The 17,200-nt window shown below is 36.8% G+C and overlaps 1 protein-coding gene and 1 long non-coding RNA gene across 2 annotated transcripts in view; one reads left to right on the top strand and one right to left on the bottom strand.

Annotated features, from left to right (window-relative positions):
* Nucleotides 1–17,200, bottom strand: part of LOC136827951 (uncharacterized) — a 505,229-nt gene that overhangs the window by 364,362 nt on the left and 123,667 nt on the right. The gene's annotated exons all lie outside the window — the stretch shown is intronic.
* LOC136827943 (uncharacterized) overlaps nt 1–17,200 on the top strand; it is a 42,426-nt gene that overhangs the window by 11,446 nt on the left and 13,780 nt on the right. The window contains exon 2 of the long non-coding RNA XR_010849854.1: nt 6,648–6,788. This is a non-coding gene — a long non-coding RNA (uncharacterized lncRNA). The remainder of the gene's footprint in view (nt 1–6,647; nt 6,789–17,200) is intronic.

The raw sequence follows: 17,200 nt of genomic DNA, 5'->3' as shown, positions 1-17,200 counted from the left end.
GCTTTTGTAAACATTTTTAACTGAGTCGATTCTTAATTCTTATTCTTTGTATATTTTACAGCCCTGATGATGAGGCATGGTCTCGAAAATTTGGCCAAATAAATTTATAAGATGCTACGATGGTTGTTTGCTGTTTTATTATATGTGTATATATATATATATATATATATATATATATATATATATATATATATATATATATATATATATATATATATATATATATAATATATATATATATATATATATATATATATATATATATATATATATATATATATATGTATGTATGTATAAGTATACGTATATGTAAAGGTACGTATTATGGTCAATAAAATACAACATGGCGAAGATACCTTTTTTGCACATAAGCTATGCTGATAATAAACGGTAAAAGAGGATGGTTTTAAGTAACAATTATTCACGGATGTTTGAGAATCGAATTACTGGTTATCAATTTCACTGGCTGATTTCTCAACATAGTTCTCGGTATGACATTACGTTGAAAGATATTCTGCTGGGTGCAGTTTCGTTAAATGTCAAAGAAATGTTAAGGCACCTGAAACTGAACTACATTTGTTTGTCCTTTCACTACGTCTGGATTTAAGGGCAAATCGAATAAATATCTTTTTGACAGAGAGAGAGAGAGAGAGAGAGAGAGAGAGAGAGAGAGAGAGAGAGAGTATTAACTATAATGTGATAATGTGGGACTAGTCATAAAAAAGGCCAATTTATAGGTCAAAACCCACGTTCCACTGCATAACTGATCATCGAGATGATCCAGCAGTGACAATAGTTAGCTTTTGGCCTACAGGAAAACTCCCTACGCGCTATAGGCTACTTTGCCAATGCAATGTCCAGACTCAAATACGTGTCAGGCAAGGCTTCCACAGAAGCTCCCTCAATGACGAAGATGTTGTAATTTTCGTTTCCCGGGCCGTAAGGATACTGATATCAGGTTATATAAGTGTCTATTTTCTCATACTTTGGTTTATCTATTGATGGCCATATACATCAGATATGTTTACCATACTGCAGACTGAAAATACATAAATATAATTTTTTGCTTAAATATAAATTCATAGCTCAGTAAACATTTTGACAACGCCATATTATTTGTATTTTTGCCTGAATATGTTATCACCACCTTACTCCCGAATCACTCTCTCTCTCTCTCTCTCTTTCTCTCTCACCGCTGCTACCATGAGAATTCCTGAGGTCAATGTGGCCACCTTATCATGTCTGCGATGTGTATGAAATCATGATGGCCGACGTTTCTATTTTTTGTTCCAGTCTGGTCGGGTCAAAAGATTTACCTTCCGGAAATTTTATGAAAATTTTTTTCTTTCAAACTTTTGCCATGAACTTCAGGAAAGGAACGGATGGAGAGAATGCAATAAATAAAAAGATTACACTGTGCTTTTAATACTTAAACACAGAAGCATAGAAGAAATTCTGGAGAGATACTGTATATATTCGTTTTTTTGTAGGATTATCAACGTGCTCAAAGATAACATTTTACTTCTCTTGAATTAAGTGTTTGTAATAATTTTTATCTGAAACGTATTTCTGAGATTATAGGTACAAGAATTTTACACACACACACACATATATAAAATGTATATTATATATATATATATATATATATATATATATATATATATATATATATATGTATATATATATATATATATATATATATATATATAATATACACATATATATAAATATATATTTACATATAACACGTAAGTCGTTTCCTCCAACAATGGATGGCTCTAGAATATATGAAAACAGATGAACCACCTGGGCAGAAGACTTCCTCAACGAAGGCTAATTCATACCCTAACCAGACTGTTCATCAATTGTTTGTCTAACTCCCTGACATAATGCGACATCTGCCTCCATCTTGCGCATGTTCTTTCGCTTCCTGGATATTAAGGTCCATTCATCCCATTACCTATTCCACTCCGTTTTGCAAGGGAACATCCATTCTTGTGGAACCTTTCCTTCATCCAGAAAGACTCTACTATCCTCTTTAGCTTTCTGTCAGACTTTCACCTCCAAACAGCAGAATCTTCATTGTGACCAAGTCAACTCCCGGCACCTTTCCTTTCTCCAGCCACTTAATTGACCCTCTATATCCTTAACAGTGCTTCCGCTGAAGCAACTGTCGGCATAAGGATAAGCAAATTTTGCAGCATACCAGCAATTTGCATTTTTTGCTTCAAAACGTTGGCCTTGAAATACGAGGAGGAACAGGAAACAGAAAACGCGCTGTTTTAAAATAATTGACGACACAAGTGCATTACCGTTTAATTCAATTTACCTACGGGAAAGATGTGAGATAGAAAAGCTATGTATATATTTATACACATATATATGTGTGTGCGTGCCTGTGTATATGTATATATACACACACATCTGTATATATATATTCATACACACACACATACATACATATATATATATATATATATATATATATATATATATATATATATATATATATATATATATATATATATATATATATATATATATATATATATATATATTTCTAATATACACACATACATGCATGCATATATGTACACCACATTCTGTTTTAAAATCCGTAGGGAGAGAGCAAAATATCACCTAGCTTTTGAAGGCAGCGATACGTTTAGAGAGCAATAGGGGACGTCAATCACCTGTAAATATTACTACTGATATTTTGTATGAATTTAACCAAGAGAAAGATTTACTGTATTTATTGCCGCACAGTTCGGCAGATTTCCACAGTATATTTAAAGTTGACTATCAAAATAGGATTTTGTTGTATAAGGGTTCCCAGAAGTTTATTGAGTTACTGAACTCAATCGAAGAGATAAGAAAAATAACAAAAAACTCTCTTCATCAAACAGAGAATATAATAGAATACAGAATTTGGGCCAAAGGCCTAGCGCTGGGACCTATGAGGTCATTCAGCGCTTAAACGGAAACTGACAGTAGAAAGATTTGAAAGGTGTAACAGGAGGAAAACTTCGCAGTTGCACTGTGAAACAACTTTTAGTAGAGGGTGGAAAGTAGGATGGAAGAAAGAATATGAACGGCGGTACTGTAATCTTTATCAAATATACGAAGTGTCGATGTCATATCTTGCGTTTAGTTTTTGTTTAATTTAAAGTTTTACAAAATATCAGTAGTAGCGATCAGGGTCTGACCTGCCCCTTCACTCATTTGACATTTCACTGCTCTCAAAAACGGGGAAAATTTCGTTCCCCCACACTACTTCTGCAACTGAGTTTATGGTATTTGTTGAATCACTCTTCTGTGAATATATGCCATTTTTTCTCTAAACTTTGCATATTCCCAATATAAAGATTCGTGAGCATTGTTCGAACAAGTCTGCTGAAAACTACAAGCGTTCATTTAAAACTGGTTGCCCACGTTGTGCGTTTTGTTTGAAATTATTCTTTTCATTTACAGAAAATGAATTCATGTTATTTAACTCTTTCACTACCACAAAAATCAGCTGCTTCTACAACCCTTGTATCATTACATGCACATTCTTGGGGAAAAAATGTAAGAAAATCGTGGTAAAAGTTTTGTAGAAAAAAGACATCATCAGTATTTTATTCCGTTTCTGCACAAACATCTATCAGTATTTTATTCCGTTTCTGCACAAACAACAATGTTCTGGGATGAAACTTAACTCATTCTGAAGTTATTTTAAAGAGAGAAAACATCAAAAGGCTCAGAATATTGATTTAAATGTCACTGAAAATAACACTTCATAGTCTCATACGCGAATCTGCCTACTTACAAACACACTTTTTCACCCACTTATATCCCTCATTTTTAATATGCTAAAACACGCAGCAAACAAATCGAGTTTCCCACTGCAAACTAAGTTGGACTGATGTTTGATTTAACCTTGATACGAACTCCCCTATGTACCGTCAATTCGATCACTAAACAAAGGATACTGCTTCTTTAAAATTTATCCTTGAACCAAAGACGGATTTTGAAGAACCAATATCCTTTCTTTAGTGATCGAATTGACGGTAAATAAGAAAGTTCGTATCAAGGTTAAATCAAACATCAGTCCAGCTTCGTTTACGACAGGAAACTCGATTTGTCTGCTGCGTGTTTTAGTATATGAAAAATGAGGGATATAAGTGGGTGAAAAACTGCGTGTGTGTTTGTGCGTAGGCAGATTCACTTATGAGACTCTGACGTGTTATTTTCAGTGACATTTAACTCAATATTCTGACATTTTGATGTTTTCTTTCTTTAAAATAACTTCAGAATGAGTATCACAGTATTAATAATAACAACAGTATACTCTCAAGTGACCGAAAGGGTTTGTACTCGAGGCTCAAAAAGCAAGCAGACAAAACACTGACATGTTCATTAATTCATTGAGCAGTCTAACGTATTTTCCCTGTGCAGAAAACTTCAAAGAGCATCAGACTCACATTCACCACAGAGGGAAATTTCTCAACAGGATGATGGTATATACTTGAAATAATACAAACTGACATACAGACGGATAGGAAATATTTCCATTTGATAACTAGAAAAAGGAGGGAGACCCAGCAAAGTCATGAGCGCCTCACGTTAGTAACTACTTATAAGTTTTGTTTGTCTGCGCGGGTGTACTCACGCCTTTTCTCTGCGACCAGGATAAACTATATTCCTTCAAATCTGTACATGTTAGCCCTGCCCAGTTGATGGGAAGATTTTTTCACTAACATGAACAAAAATAGCACTGTTCTCCTATGCGTATCTTATACCTTTTCATGCTGTTCTGTTCTTTTTCAATGAATTTCCAGTTTGACTTAAATGGGATTTGATATGCATATCGTCTAGATTATTGTCGGGAGAATTCTTCTTAAGTGCTTGTTTCATTGCATTACTGGTCATAAATAATACATTAACTCTAAGTTTCTCTATGCTTACCACATAAAGTCCGGCCCAGAGAAAATTTGGTCATCTACACAACCGGTATTAGATGAAAGTACTTTCATTTAAGCTCGAGTGTGCTTAGTAAGTATATCTAGTTTAACCAGACCACTGAGCTGATTAACAGCTCTCCTAGGGCTGGCCCGAAGGATTAGATTTTATTTTACGTGGCTACGAACCAATTGGTTACCTAGCAACGGGACCTACAGCTTACTGTGGAACCCGAACCACGTTATAGCGAGAAATGAATTTCTAACACCAGAAATAAATTGCTCTTATTCTTCACTGGTCGGTCGGAGATTCGAACGCGGGGCCAGCAGAGTGCTAGCTGAGAACGGAACCCACCATTCCCAATGAGGAACAGAGTGTGCTTAGTGAACTCCCCCAAATAGCAGTTATTATTATTATAATTATCAATATTATTCAGATCATGAACCTCATTGACAGTATATGGAACAAGTCCACAGGGGCCACTGACTTAAACTTCAAGATTCCAACCAATATGGTATTCATTTGAAAGAAGAAACAGATGGTAACAGGAAATAGAGAAAAGAGAGATCAGTTATTAGAAAAGAAAAAATGCTACTTATCCTTGAGTTAAAGTTAAAGTGCAAGCATCCACTCGAGAACGAGTTTTCCGTTGTTTGGCCATAAGATTTATTACTGATAAGAATTACAACTGAATTCATGAATTCTGCAGGAAAAAGGATGGCATAATTACCAATGACTTTCAAGTTTTTCCAGGATCACACTCTAATAATTTTTGTGTCGTTTCAATGTAATCATTATCACTGAACTGACCTTTCTTCTGATACCCTCTATATTTAGTGGTGTTCTAATTAGCACTTTCAGAAAAATTAACAGTAACTAAGCAGGAAACCTCGAACCCTTCTTATTGATAACTGTCAAAGACAAATGGAACTAAGGCTATGGTCCTAACTGTTTTCGTCTATTTAGAAGTCCTTTTTTTGACACAGAAGTTAAAGATACAGAAGTTAAAGATAAAATACTGAAATATACTTCTAAAAGATCACCTGTCTCGTTCTTATGAAATTTAATGAGTCGTTCTTTGGGTTTGGAATTAGTTGCCTTAGTCATTACCGTGAATCCTAAAGCATAACAATTCACCTCATTTTAATCACCTTATCTATTACACTGAGACCTCTCATTATGTTACAGTCAAGGGATACACCTTCATCATATTGCACAAGGTAGACAGTATCTAAGCCGTTTGGAAATCAACATGAGATGGAGCACAGGTGAAGTCATTAACGACTGTCTTATGAATACTGGAGGTTGCATGTTATGTCAGTTGACTGTGTTAATTACATTTCCAAATATTAATCTGTTCGTGTATCGCATGTGAAGATAATCATTATTGAAATTATGAAAATATTTGAGACATTTTTAGTTCACATACACACATGAAAACACGCGCGTGCATACACACATTATATATATATACATATATATATATATATATATATATATATATATATATATATATATATATATATATATATATATATATTATTATTATTACCTTGAATAACGACAAAAATACTAACCAACACATGAAACAAAGCGCAAAATTCCAACCAAAATTTCAAACAAAGGTATTTAATTCGTAAACTAAATTTTCTCTCAAGATTTTCGGTGCAAAGCAGTATGACAGATTTTTTCCTTCTTGTCGGCAGGTCAAATTCCGAAGGGAGACCACCATCGGGCAAACGGTTCAAAGAAAGGGATGATTAATGTTTGCCAAACCTAATTGGATCCGTCCTACGGCATTTTTACTGCTTAGTCAGACAAAGAAAAAACTTTTTTCAAAAATACAGGTGAGTGTGAGTACAATTTCTTTAGGAGTTGGGACTAAGAACTGCCAGGTATGTGTAGGATTTTTCTTGTAACATCTTGGATAAAACGTTGCGTATCATAAAAAATATTTGACTGAGAGCAAATATTATTCATGCGAAGACGATAAAAACAATCACATTAGATAAGAAGCAAATCAAACTTTTGTAATTTTTATGTATATGATGTATATAATCATTCGCAGAGGTTCTACATACTGAAACGAAATAAATGCAATATTTATTGACGCTTTGATCTTAAAGAAGTCAGGTGCACAGTGGCAGAAATTTAAAATTAACTCCAGTGAAGCACAGGAAGAACAAACCTGTAAACAGTAGGAAGAGTAATCTTTATTCTCAAATCTTTTCTTTCAAGGAACCCCTGGGCTACTTCTTAATGGAAAATTATGTGGCATATCGATTTGCTATTATTCGAATCAGGCTGTAACTTTATACATTTCTTTTGAAATAAACTGACGAAGTTTATACATTCCCGGTCTGATATTCATAATCTTATCAAAAATTCCTTTAGAAAAGCACACTCACTTAATTAGAATTAAGTCGCATGATATTTCAATTTCTTGCCTGAAATAAGTATAACAGGCAAAAATGAAAATATCCTGATATTGTATTAGAAGTTGTATCGAGAATAACATGAGACTTTTTATGATACTAAGAACAGATATATATTATTACAAAAAAAATTATTTGCATAGTCATTTGCCTAACAACTTCGGTCTCAATGTGGCCTTACGAAAATAAATATAATGGAAAACGCCGTTTTAAAGAATTACGCAGGCAATACCAATGAATTTGCATATAAAATCCAATGTTAATCCTGTGGAACATTGTATATTGGTCAAACTGGAGCAATTTTGCAAAACAGAATTGAATAGCATACAGAAAGTATAAGATAGACTCTTAATAACAGTGTAATTCTTGTTCATGTTGGAGAAGATAATCATTCTATGAATCATACAAGGGGTGAAAAGTTCGTTTGTATAATATAATATATATAAGTAAGGGTAGCTTTATAAAAGAAAGTTTTGATAAGGGTGTGAACATCCGGCATGTAGTATATCAGCAGTGTGTTTTGTTCTGTGTTTTACGCTAGCATATGTAATGAAAATTTCTGGATATGTAATAGAACGCTTGAAGATCTTTAAGATGAAACTGGCCACGGTCATACTTTTTTTATCTCTTTTTTTGTGTTTTTACTTTGTATATTAAGCTTAAAACCACGTCTCACGCTAATGCCTATTTGTTCGTCTGTCTGTCTCTCTCCCAATGTCTGTCTGTCTGAAGGGTTCTCTTGTTTTTAAAATAACACAGGATTTTTATTTGTTTCCAGGACTCCCATTTCGTATCCATTAAAATGGATCCACAACAAGATAAAACTATTTTCTTTGAACTGAAATTTTATGGTAGTAAATAGATATATTAAGTCTTTGACGAACTATGTGCTGGCCTGTCAAAGGTACATCCGGTGCAAGTGCAGTTACGTTGACACTGGAGGTTTCCACAGTTAGATACAGTGGATATCTGACATGTTCATTTGTGCTTTCTGATCGTGGCCCAGATGCGTGGAGGCAATGTGACAGATGGATGAAAGTGTTGTGATCCTTCGAACATTGAACAGGTGTCGTCACGTTTCCGGGGAGGGGTTATTAAGTGTGTGCATGCATGTGTGCACTCTCTAATGGTATATTATGAGAGGAACATACAATGGATATGGACTTTGATTTGCGGCTGGGTGTGATTTGCTTTGTGCCGTGTTTAGGAACAGCCACTCTGCGGCCATAGAAAGTAAGATAACTCATTAACACATATCTTTTCAGGCACTATGTGGAAATACCTAGTTTGTGTCGCAGTGAAACTCCTCTGTTCTCCATTGTGCATTTTTCCATTTTGAATGTCTTTCCTTTAAAGCACCATTTCAGGTTTTGATATATGATATGTTTCTTTTAACAGGAATTCTAGGTTCGTCCTGTGAGGACGAATATTTTGGAAGTGGTGTTCTTTTACATACTCTAATACATTTATTTTGGTCTAGGATAATTATGACCAGTTTATTTTAGCTGATGACCAGGGTGTTAGTCACTAGTACTGGTTGGCTTATAATCATTAAATCGATTGATTGTGAGTCAGAATTTCCTCTAGTTATGATTTCCATTCTTAGGGGGTGTGAATCACTCCATTTCATGACCGTAGCTTTTGCTGAAATACTTTCATTAAATTTACAAATAAAGTCTAGTTTTGTATCTCGGCGTTTCATTCCAGTAAGCCTTTGTTTGAGGGTAGGTTCAGTGAGAGGAGTTGGCGAGAGAGAGAGAGAAGGAATGTGCTGACCCAACGCCGGGCCATCGCTACCAGAGAATCTTAGAGATGTAAGATGATATGATGCTGTTCTTAAAACAGATGCAGTAAGAGATTATGACCCTAATTGACCTCGTGTAGCGTCATAATGGTGTGGTTGGCAGCGGTAGTAGACATGAATAGATAGTTAAATAGGTAAATAGATAGGGTATAGGTTACGCTTCCGAAAAGACATATCTTATTAATAGTGGTATTGGCATCTTAGAATAGGCATTTTGATGGTTCAGCAATTCGGTTTAGGAAGGTGTGAAATGTACTCGAGTCAGTCTTTCTCGAGCGCGAGTGTCTGTGTGTGTTTAATGATGCGTCACAAGGAGCAAGGTTTTAGTGTGTTTACGGGTATTTCTGGACTTTAGTTCATATTGGGAATGTTTGGGAAAGAGGAGTGCGTATGCAGTGTATTTATCTGCGGTATCTTGACCGCTTGTGCTTGGTAACACGCAAAAATGAGCAAATGTGTTTCTCTTTTCTCTTTCTCTCTCTTTCTTTGGTGAGGGGATTTCACACAGTATCTGTCAAGCAGGGGCTTACGTATGTGTTATCTTTTTATTTTTATTGTTAATTTTAGTGTCAGATTTGAAGTGTGCAAACCAGTTAAGGGGGGTGGGTGGAATATGTTTTTTTTTTTTATTACGCTGTGACTTTTATCGGGCACTGGCTGTAGTGACGTCATTCCCCGAGTGACGTGTCAGCGACGTCAGTAGCTTGGGCAGAGTTTCTTGCCTTCTTCACCATCCTCTATGCGGCGCATTTGAATTTTGGGCGTGGCTTATGTGTTTTTTTTATATAGCAATCGGCAGTTTGCATCAGCGTTTAGGGTTTAATAAAGGGATTATTTAATTATTGTATTATCCCTGGGGACTGTGAGTATAGGGAAATAATTTATTTGACAGTTGTTGGGTTACTGTGAGTAAACATTTCTTACGCAAGTGTACATTTCCTAGATTTTTAAATTTTTTTTATAGCTACATATGCATGTGTTTTATTTTGGGTACATACGTGCGTGTATGCAAAGGGAGAAGCTGTTGCTGTAAGCTTACTCGGCAATTTCTGCCTTGACGACGGGAGAGGCGAGCTCGACTGTGAGGGTTGGTGCTCAGCGTTTTTTTTTTTTTTTTGTGTGTGCTTCGGCAGATCATGGATGTGTTGGGGTGATGGGGGGGAGATACTGCACTAAGGGGAGAGGATCGAATTCTTTTCCCGTCTCTTATTGTTTTTATTTTCTCTATCTCTCTCTCTCGCTTCTGTTTGCTTGAGTCCCATTTTCTTTACATGAGGGTAGACTCCCATTCTCTTTGCTTGAGGGGGGGGGGACTGAGTGTTTTTTTTTTTTTTTTGTTTGCCCTTGAGAACACAAAGTTCATCTTGGCCTACTTTGCGGTCAGCTGTGTGCTGGGCCCGCCCGTTTTTGCCCCATGGGATTTTATGTTTAATTGTGGGTTTAATTAGTACTTTCTTTTGATTTTTGTGGATTAATTGTTAGAGTAAAGAGGATTAACATTGTGGGTTTCTTACTGTGTGGGAATTCTTGCAGGGAGAATTGTTTTGTTTCTTGTGTTTTTCTTTAAAAGTGTCCTTTCGCAGTACTTGGGAAATTTTGCATTTGTGATCAGCCAAGAGTAAGTTAACGGATTTTTTTTTACGAAGAGGAAAGCTGCGAAAATGGCAAGAGGAAATAGTGATCAGAGATTCCTTAGGTCAGCCTATGGTTGTGTAGGGCACAGAGATTCAAACCGCAGTTTGAAAGGTTTTTTGAAATTCGGAATAGCCAGAGGTCGATGGTTGGGTTGAGTTCTCGTGCCCCACGGGTTCGTTGTTTTAATTGTAATATGCAGGGACAATTAAGAGATTTTGCTGTGCTATATATTGTGGCGGTTGTAGGAGTTATGGTCATCCTTGGCGGTCTTGTCCGTCTCTGAGACAGTATAATGGTAGGCCTACGTTTCAGAATTTTGGTAGCTCAGGTAAGAAGGTTCCTCAAGCGGATTTTTCGAAGTTATCTAGTGATCAGCGAGCATTGTCTAAAGACTATCAGTTGTAAAGGGAAACTGGATGGGTGTTTCTTGTGATATAGGAGTTCTGGGGGAACCCTCAGAGGCGAAGCCAGCGGTAAAAGGGTCTGTGCAAAGGATAAATGTAAGGGTTTTTATAGATACAGGTGCCTCTATTAATTTGATAAATTATGAACTGTTCCGATCGATGTTTTCTGATCGTTCTTTGAGACCTACTAAAGAGAAGCTATGTGATGTTCAAGCAAACAAGTTATGGGTTTTGGGATACGTAGATGTAGATTTGTCTCTTCGGGGTAGAACTTTTACAGAACCATTTCTGGTTATATGAGGGGCTGCTTTGGGGAATACATTGTTACTGGGTCATCCAGTGTGTCGGATATGAAAAATCTCGGTTCATACAGGTATAACTATTGGAGTACCTGGTGTGTTCGTGCCTTATGAGGGGACAGATGTGAGTGTAGTGGTTGATGATGATGGATTGGGGGTACAAGAAGTGTTATAAGGGAGTTTTGTCAGATGATGTGGTATGGTTGCTCTGGTGAAAGTTCGAGTGAAAGGAGGCATAAATCCGGACAGGTGTGTGTGTGTGTGGATAAGTGTAGCGAGAAGCTGAAGGGGTAGTGTGTACGGGTTCTATAAGCACGGTATCGGGCTCAGGGGATATTTGGGTGGAATTGCTAAGCTGTAATGATTCGATCTGAAATTATCAGAAGGGTACTTATGCTACCAACTTTGTTGACTGGGTTGATGAAGATAATTCAGTGGCTATTGTTGGGGATTTTTGTAGTTTTTCAGAAGCGGATTTACAGGCTAGGAGGCAGGTTTTTAGGGATCACTTAGCCAATGCTGATTATAAAGAATATGTTGGGGGTGTGGAAGGTGTTCTGGCTGAGTTTGCAGACATAGTCGTACTTAAAGGGAATAAGTTAGGGTTAGCAAATGTGTTAGAACACAAAGTTCAGTTGGAGGATAAGACTTAGCCTATTTTTGTTCCTTCATACAGGATTCCTTTTAAGATTAGAGAACAGGGAGAGCAAGAGGTTAATAAGTGGGAGGAAGAAGGCATTGTTAGGCCCAGTTCCTCGCCTTTTAATTTCCCGTTGTTGGCAGTGCCTAAGAAGGATGGTTCAGTCCGAGATTGTGTGGACTTTAGGAAGTTGAACGAGAAAACTATTCCTGATCGCTAGCTGTGGTGTGTTTGCCAGATTTATTTGTTGAGATTGGGGCGAGAATATTTATCCTTCAACTGATCTGATGCAAGGGTACTTGCAAGTACCGCTTAGCGAGGAGAGTCAAGAGTACACGGCTTTCTCTTTGACAAAGGGGAATTATGAGTTCACGCTGATGCCGTTTGGTTATTCAGGTAGTCCTATGACATTTACTAGGCTATTGAATACAGTTTTGCATGGCTTGTTAGGGAAGTCCATATTCCTTTATATAGATGACATATTAGTTGCCACTGATTTGGTAGAGGAACATTTAGAGGTTTTTAGAGAGGTCTTTAGGAGGCTTAGGTTAGCAGGTTTGAAGATAAAGTTAGCTAAGTGTAATTTTCTGAAGAGGCAGATAGTATATTTGGGTCATGTCATTTCTAAAGAGGGTGTGAAAGTGAATGATGATAAAGTTAGGGCAATTGTGGATTTTGCTACTCCTAAGAATAAGAAACAGATTCGGTCATTCTTAGGCATGGCTGGATTTTTCCGTAAGCTTGTGAAGGGTTTTTCTATTCTAGCGTCTCCCTTGACAGATGTCCTGAGGGATGATGTGCAGTTTGTATGGGGAGGTGGACAGCAATTAGCTTCTCAGAAGATTAAGGATGCCTTATTGAATCCCCCAGCGTTGAAGTTTCCTGATATGGAACGTCCTTTCACGCTAGTAACGGACGTGAGTTATGATGGTATAGGGGTATGTCTTATGCAGAAGTTCGATGGAAGACTCCATCCGATTGCATTTTACAGTTGGAAGTTTAAGACACGGGGTAGTAATGAATGGCTGTGGTCAGCAGTGGACAAAGAGGCCTTTGCCTTAGTGTCTAGTTTAGTGCATTTCAAGATGTTGTTAATGGGCAATCAAGTAGATGAGGATGAGATTTTGGCAGATGCAATAGAGTTTCTTAGAGGGGAATTAGTTAGGAAGGGTTATAAACTACCTTTTGCAGGGCCTGAATTAGAGGGTAATTTGTTAGTTAGGAAGTTCAGATACAGACTGAGGAATAATGAGGATAAGGGTGATACAACACAAATAGTTGTTCCTAGGAGTTTAGTGCCTACAGTTCTGGATATTGTTCACCGAAGGTCTGGCAGTCCACATTTGGGTATTGAGAAGACGTATCAGAATATATGGGGACAATTCTTTTGGAAGAATATGTTCATGTCAGTGGAAGACTCTGTGAGAGGTAGTTCAGTTTGTAATGCGTGTAAGCCATAGGGTCGTTTCTTGTAAATTGGGTTCATTTCCTATTCTCAGCATGCCGTGGGCAAGGGCCCACATGGACCTGTTGACCAATTTCTGTGAATCTAGTTATGGTCATAGGCACCTGTTGGTGGTTGTTGACGAATTAACTAAGTTCATAGAGATTTTTCCGCTGAAGCATAAAGCAGCAAAAGAGGTGGCAGTTGCATTCTTTAATGGGTATATTTGTCGTTATGGGGTTTCTGAGGTGCTGATTACAGATAATGGGAGAGAATTCGTGAACAAGACGTTAGAGTGTCTTGCAGATGTAATGGGCATTTGGAAGGTCACTATTATTCCATATAGACCAGAAGCTAATGGGCAGTGTCAACGGGCAAATAGGAAGGATATTGAAGCTCTCAGAATGAACGTAGGGGGGAATGATGTAAATTGGGATTAATATGTTCCAAAGGTGCAGCATAGCATTAATTCCATGGTTAGTGATACCAATGGAATGTCTCCCAATAGTGCTGTTTGGTTACCCAGCGCGGGATGCGTTTGATTTGTTACCTATTCCATCGGGGGATGATACTGTTAGGGTGCTTGTGTCGACGGCAAAAGAGAGATATGGGCGTCTTGCTAGGAATCTTGAAGTGAAAACGCGGGATATGGTAGATAGAAGTAATGAAAAGCCGGATAGAGTTAAAGTTGCTGTGGGGGAATAGTTTTTGTGAAAATAAATGTCAGGAATCAGTTGAACAGTCTATGAGCTAGGTCCTAAGTCTGAAGGTCCTTTTCGTGTTGTAGAAGTAAAGAAGGGGAATAGGTTTGTTGTTCTTGATGAGATTACGGGTGTGTCTTGGTTGACCCATATCTAAAATTAAAAAGACAGCTTAATGGGAATCTTATGGGTTAATTCCTGGGTTGTACTGTGGTTCTGATATTTTTTTTCTCTGTTTCTCTCTCTCTCTCTCTCTCTCTCTCTCTTTCTCTCTCTCTCTCTCTCTCTGTTTTTTTAATGGGTTTCAAATGGGGCGTGACTTGTAGCTTTTTTTTAACTGGGGAGGACGTAGAGTTATACAAATCTTTAATTGTCAGAGTTCAGTTTTGTGCTCTTGTGTGTTGCAGTACTTAGTTAAAATTAAGTGCAAAATACCATAGGGTTTCATAGATATATGGGTTTCTTTTTTGTTTTTTTTTCTTTCCCGTTTCGAGATCTGGTAACTTTTAGACTTTTTTTTTCTATGATGAAGTCTCGTATTCACATGACTTTGGGAGTCGTGGCATGGGCCAATTTCATAGTGAGGTTAGGCCCGGATGTTATTATACAAGAATATGATGATGTGTAGTTGCCATCTGACGCAATATCTTTTAGTATAGAGTTTCAGAATAAAGTTCTGTTGCTTAGGATTTTTTTGGGGGGGTTAAGTTATATATCGGACAGAATAGGTCTGATCTACCTCGGAAATAGTATGTTTTCATATATGTTACCCGAAGGAGAATCTTTTAGCTGATAATAACTTCGTCGTCTCGTGGGCTCGAACCACGGAAGACAAGAACTCAGGGCTACAGTGACGCGATTTTAACCACCCGGCCAACAAGTGAGGTATAAGTAGCTACCGACTCCCACCTACAAATCCCCGTCGAACTCAGGTATTTGCATTTAGAATCGATATCAACCCCTCTGCCATGCTAACCATGTAGTGCGTTTGTCGCACGCAGCCATATTATGAATGAATTTTTATCACATCACCGTGATTCACGTACAAGCATTAAGCTACAAACGTCGTTTACTATCCAATTCGCTCTACCTTGGAAATATATTTTCATATGTTACCCGAAAGGGAATTTTTTAGTTGATAGTAAGTTCGTCGTCACTGTAGTCCTGAGTTCTTGTCTTCCGTGGTTCGAGCCCACGAGACGACGAACTTATTATCAACTAAAAAATTCCCCTTCGGGTAACATATATGAAAATATATTATTTCCGAGGTAGAGCGAATTGGATATTAAAGAACGTTTGCAGCCAAACGCTGTATATGAATCACGGTGATGTGATAAAAATTCATTCATATATACAGTATATATATGTATGTATATATATATACACATGTATGTATGCATGTGTATATATATATTATTTTCTTTTTGAGTTATGTATATGACTGTATTCATGGGTATGTATGCATATATATGTATGTATGTATAATTGTCTAACATGTAGTACATACACATACCCATGAATACAGCCATGTACACAACTCAAAAAGGTACGCTTCATACACTGTCTCACAGTTATTAACGAACAATTTTTATGTTCATTTGCTTAACAATTTCCTCAATGATAAAGCCATCCAATTTAAAAAGACCAAACCCAATATTCATTATGTCACTATGATGAAATTTTATGAGCCGATTCTAAAACGTTACGTTTTGTATAATCATTCCAAGGAATTATGGACCTGCATTTTTGTCAGTCAATATGATGATCAAAATTCATTTCATGAAAAAATATAGCATTTTAGGTCTGAATAGTACTGACACCACATTGGTGCTGCTGTAGCCTTATATTTAGATTTCTGCCGGTCTGACCAATATAATTCATTCAATCATTTCATTTTTATATCATTTATATACTTTGGATTTGTAAAGTTGTTTTAGTAATTTCTCTTACAGCTGCTCTAAATTTAAATGTTTCTCTTCTGATGTAAAGTTTTTCTATGTAAAATAAATTCTCTTCCCGTGTTCAGCGCTCCTGGAAAATATGTGACAACCGCACGAAAGTACTTACTGATTCGTTTTTCATTTTCTCCTCTTTGGGCGACCTTCATTTTACTATTCTCCTGAGTACACAGGATTGCTCACACGCACTCATAGAAACATAAACACTCCCACACACACACACACACATATATATCTTTATATATACACACACAAGCACACACACATATATATACACACGCACACACATTATATATATATATATATATATATATATATATACACACGTGTGTGTGCGCGCGTTGGTGTGTGTGATTTTCTGTCAACGAAGAAGTAAATACGTGCGTAAACGTGTGTATATATGTGCATGTGCGAACGCGATATTGAGTTACCGTCATCTGTCACTCACTCTCTCTTGTTCTTTTCCTCATGCTCCATCAGACTCGATGTAGCTAAACGATTTTTGAAAATATTCCATCTTTCTCTCTTGGGCCTATTCCTGAATTTATTCGTACGTTTCTTTCTCTCTCTCTTTCTCTCTCTCTCTACTCTTGCATCTTTGTAAATTACACATACGTGAATAATTTTTGTCCTATACGTGAAATGGTTTTTGTAACTATGAAAATGGTTGTGGGTAAAATCTCTTTCATTAATATATGAAAAATAATCATTCCAAATCTCGGAAATTCCCGGAAAATATTTATAATAATAATAATCTATGGGTGAGCCTAACTGAATGGGTACAGGTGTGTACAACTATGTATACATATGTAGTGCCTATATGTGTTTCAATTCATGCACACGTTTGGGTATTCACAAACATGTATGCTTTTGCGTAAAAAGATCCGCGTTTTTCACAACGACGACTCCAGCTAGAATAACAATAAAATAACAATTATA

Source organism: Macrobrachium rosenbergii, chromosome 42 (genome assembly GCF_040412425.1).
Source record: "Macrobrachium rosenbergii isolate ZJJX-2024 chromosome 42, ASM4041242v1, whole genome shotgun sequence".
Lineage (NCBI taxonomy): Eukaryota > Metazoa > Arthropoda > Malacostraca > Decapoda > Palaemonidae > Macrobrachium > Macrobrachium rosenbergii.
The sequence above is the reverse complement of the archived record's forward strand: the minus strand, read 5'-3'. Positions and strand labels throughout refer to the sequence as shown.